We start from the raw sequence: 4932 nt of genomic DNA on the forward strand, positions 1-4932 counted from the left end.
ATGAATTATGCAGCAGGCTATGTGGATGTGTTGTAATGATGTATAAGGGCAATATTCAGTTACTACCAATAGGTGGCGCTTGATGACCATGGAATGTTTGGAGGTGCAGTATTACCCAGTGCAGTCTGTGTTGTATCTCAGAGTGGAAGACTACGTTCCCATGACAAGCTGTGTTAGTTATCTCCGAGGCCGCTAACGTGTATGTTTTATTGTTGACCTTCTTATATAAAAGTACAAACTCGGCATCAGTGTTTTCGTGGTTTATTTATTACAAGTTACCACATATTTTTGGCGACGAGGTGAAACTGGAGTTTGTTTTCCCGTTTGTTTTGTTGTTAGCGTTATCTAGTCAAGTGTCAGCTAGTTTAGGCGGCAAGACTGGCTATGAGTGAAACCGGTGGAGACCAACGACAAGAACCAGCTATCGCAGAGGAACGAGGGGTTGTCGAGAGGAACAGAGCGCCCGTTGCTGTTGAAAGAGGACAGGGAGAAGGACAACGACCTGTGCAGATCATGGCAACGTTCGGGACAGTCGGTGAATATGTGGAGGGAGACGAGGATTGGACTGAGTATGAGGAAAGGTTGGGACACTTTTTCAATGCTAATGGAATTACTGAAGAGGCTAGGAAGCGCTCGATTCTCCTGAGTGTGTGTGGGGCGAGGACGTACAAGCTGATACGGAACTTGGCTACACCACGGAAACCAGGTGAAATTCCATATGCAGACTTAGTCAAACTTGTTAGCGACCACCACAATCCGAAACCGTCTGTAATTGTCCAGCGTTTCAAGTTCCACAGTCACTTCAGAAAGTCGGGTCAGTCAGTGGCTAACTTCGTAGCAGAGCTTCGACAGCTGTCTCAACACTGTGAATTCGGAGCGGTGCTAGATGATATGTTACGTGACCGGCTTGTATGCGGCATAAATGATGATGCAATTCAGCGCCGTTTGTTGAGTGAGACAACACCAAAATTGGATTTCAAAAAGGCGCTAGAGATTTCTCAGGGAATGGAAACGGCTGCTAGCAATGCCAAAGACATTCAGAAAGGGCAAGCTGGAGCACAACCTGTGGCAGTGCATCATGTAAAGAAAGACAGTTCGCGATCTGGCAAGCCAGTTGAATGCTTTCGGTGTGGAGGGGCACACTATGCAAACGAATGCAAATTCAAGGATGCTGTCTGCCATGGGTGCAAGAAAAAAGGACACTTAGAAAAGAAGTGCAGGGGGGTTAAAAACAAAAACACTGAAAAATGGAAAGGAAAGCAAAATCAGGCCCACACACACCATGTTGAGGAAACAAGCGAGGAGGCTATGTGTTCTTTTGACATGTTTGCAATGGACACTGATGAGGAACCGCCTATGCCATACTATGCCACAGTCACTGTACACGGAAAGGATGTCAAGTTTGAGATCGATTCGGGAGCGACGGCGTCTGTCATCAGTGAGGAGACCTACAGGAGGACATGGAGGTCCAACCCACCGTCCCTGACTCCATCCAAGCTCCAACTGAGGACGTACACCGGTCAGCCCATACCCCACCTGGGAGTGCTACAGGTGAGCATAGCAGTGGGAGATCAGGAGGCTGAGGGAAGACTAGTGGTGGCCAAAGGTAGTGGTCCCAGTCTTTTGGGCCGGGACTGGCTCAGAAAAATAAAATTGAACTGGCATGAGGTGAAGTACACGGGCACAACAGAGGACGTGCTGCAGCGATACAGTGAGGTGTTCAGAGATGAGCTGGGCACACTCAAGGGAATGACAGTCAAACTGCACATTGACCCCAATGCCAAACCACGTTTCTACAAGCCCAGAGTGGTACCCTACGCCATGAAACAGAAAGTGGAGGAGGAGCTAGAGCGCTTACAGGCGCTGGGCGTCATTGACCCAGTGCAGTTCTCCAAGTGGGCAGCTCCCATTGTTCCTGTTATGAAGCCTGATAAAACAGTTAGGATATGCGGGGACTATAAACTTACCGTGAACCAGGTCTCAAAGCTGGAGGAGTATCCGCTGCCAAGGGTGGATGACCTGTTTGCAACTCTGGCTGGGGGCAAGTCATTCACAAAACTGGACATGAGCCACGCCTATCAGCAGCTGCTGCTGGACGATGAGTCCAAGGAGTTCGTCACAATAAACACACACAAGGGATTGTTCAAATTCAACCGCCTGGTGTTTGGAGTGGCGTCCAGCCCCGCCATTTTCCAAAGGACAATGGACAGTCTGTTGCAGGGCATCCCACAAGTAGCATGCTACCTGGATGATTTGCTCATTACGGGTGCTACAGAGGCAGAGCATCTTGGCAACTTGGAGCAGGTGCTACAGAGACTCTCAGATGCAGGGCTGAGACTAAAAAGGGACAAATGTGTGTTCATGTCACCAAGTGTCACTTACCTAGGACACAAGATCACAGCGGAGGGTATCTCCCCAGTGGAGGACAAAGTGCGCGCTGTCAAGGAAGCCCCAAGTCCCAAGAACGTCACCGAACTCAGATCTTTTCTTGGGATGGTAAATTACTATGGGAAATTCCTGCAGGACCTCTCAAAGGTCTTGGCGCCGCTGTACAAACTACTGCACAATGACACAAAGTGGCAGTGGTGTGAGGAGCAAGAAAAAGCGTTCATGGAGGTGAAAGAACGACTCCAGTCAGCGAAATTGCTTGTGCACTTTGATCCAGACAAAGAGGTGACCCTCGCATGTGATGCCTCACCGTATGGGGTAGGGGCAGTGCTGTCCCACGTGATGGAAGATGGATCAGAGAAGCCTATTGGCTTTGCTTCACGCACTTTGACGGCTGCGGAAAAGGGGTACTCGCAGCTAGACAAGGAGGGCCTGGCAGTTGTGTTTGCTGTTAAGCACTTCCATCAGTACCTTTACGGCCGTCCTTTCAAAATCCACACAGACCATAAGCCACTCATGAGTCTGTTTGGTGAGACACACTGCATTCCACCACTGGCCTCCGCCCGAATCCAACGTTGGGCACTAACATTGTCAGCCTACCAATACACCATTGTGTTCAGAGCAGGAAAGGACAATGCAAATGCCGACGCATTCAGTCGCCTGCCATTGCCGGATACACCTGTCACCACTTATGTGCCTCCAGAGACTGTCTTTTCATTAGAGAAGTTGTCGGAAACACCAGTGACAGCATCCCAGGTCAAGCAATGGACTGAGCGAGACCCTGTCATGTCTAAGGTAAAGACTTGGCTGGCCAGCGGTTATTGAGGATGAGGAGTTAAGGCCTTATGTGAAAAGAAAGACTGAGCTGAGTTTACAAGATGGGTGCATCTTCTGGGGGTCGAGGGTCGTCGTGCCTGCCCCAGGCCACTCACAGATCGTGGAAGAATTGCATGAGACACATCCAGGGGTGTCTAGGATGAAAAGTCTAGCAAGATCCTACATCTGGTGGCCAAGCATGGACTTAGACCTGGAAAACAGGGTAAAAGGGTGCAAACAGTGTGGGGTCAATCAGAAAAGTCCGCCACCAGCTCCCTTGCATCCATGGGAGTGGCCAGACCGTCCCTGGTCTAGATTACATCTGGACTTTGCAGGGCCCTTCATGGGTCAGATGTTCATGGTCATGGTCGACGCCCACTCTAAGTGGATAGAGTGCCACATCATGGGCAACATAACAGCTCCCTCAACCATTGAGAAACTCCGACAAGTGTTTGCAGTTCATGGTTTACCTGACTCCCTGGTCAGTGACAATGGTCCAACCTTTACAAGCGAGCTGTTCAGTGACTTCATGCAGCAGAATGGAATCCGTCACATTCGCACGGCTCCTTTTCACCCAGCATCGAATGGACTGGCTGAACGTGCTGTACAGACCGTGAAGGAGGGGTTGAAGCGCATGACAGGTGATTCACTGAGTTCTAGACTCTCACGTTTCCTGTTCAAGTATCGCCTCACTCCACAGACCACCACTGCACGTACACCAGCAGAGATGTTGATGGGCCGTAGGCCTAAGTCAAGGCTAGATCTGCTTCGCCCTGACCTAAAAGCAAAGGTGGAGAGAAAACAAGAAAAGCAGAAGGAGAGACACGATCTTCATGCGAGAGACAGACTGCCTAAACCAGGTGACAATGTCTATGTCAAGAATTTCTGCAGTAACTTCAAGCAGCAATGGCTTCCGGGGGTTATCCTGTCACAGAAAGGTCCCGTCTCCTACGTCATCAAGCTGACAGATGGACGAGAGTTCCGCAGGCATCAGGACCATGTGCGGCTGCGTCACGACACCGACCCAGAGACTGTCAGCACTGCAGAGTTGCCACTGGTGACTCCTGGAGGAGCGTCTCCGGCAGAGGAATCGCCACCGGAGGTGTCTGTGCCACCGGCAGAGACTGGACAGTCAAGCACCGGCACACCGACACCACCGACCCCTGTGGTGACCGCAGCACAGGAGTCTCCCAAAGCTCCAACGCCTGTGGTGACTGCTGTTCCACAGGAGACAGTGCGCAGATCACAGCGTGCTCGAAGGGCTCCTGATAGACTGAACTTTTGATAAGTATCACTGCTTTTCTTAATGCATACTATGTTTTCTTTTCAGGTGTATGCTAAAAATAATTTGTTGGCTGTGTTAAGGTCAGTATGGGTTTATGGAAGTACTCAACTCCAGATTGATTTTCAGTTGTTACATTTAATAGTTAAGGGAGGAATTTCTGAACTTAATTGGGGAGGAATGTTGTAATGATGTATAAGGGCAATATTCAGTTACTACCAATAGGTGGCGCTTGATGACTATGGAATGTTTGGAGGTGCAGTATTACCCAGTGCAGTCTGTGTTGTATCTCAGAGTGGAAGACTACGTTCCCATGACAAGCTGTGTTAGTTATCTCCGAGGCCGCTAACGTGTATGTTTTATTGTTGACCTTCTTATAAAAGTACAAACTCGGCATCAGTGTTTTCGTGGTTTATTTATTACAAGTTACCACAGATGTTACAGTA

At 49.4% G+C, this 4932-nt stretch overlaps 1 pseudogene; it reads left to right on the forward strand.

Annotated features, from left to right (window-relative positions):
* The first annotated feature begins 303 nt into the window (after positions 1-303).
* On the forward strand, positions 304-4680 carry LOC134439818 (uncharacterized protein K02A2.6-like; annotated as a pseudogene).
* Positions 4681-4932: the final 252 nt, after the last annotated feature.

This window comes from Engraulis encrasicolus, chromosome 23 (genome assembly GCF_034702125.1).
Source record: "Engraulis encrasicolus isolate BLACKSEA-1 chromosome 23, IST_EnEncr_1.0, whole genome shotgun sequence".
In the NCBI taxonomy this organism is placed as follows: domain Eukaryota; kingdom Metazoa; phylum Chordata; class Actinopteri; order Clupeiformes; family Engraulidae; genus Engraulis; species Engraulis encrasicolus.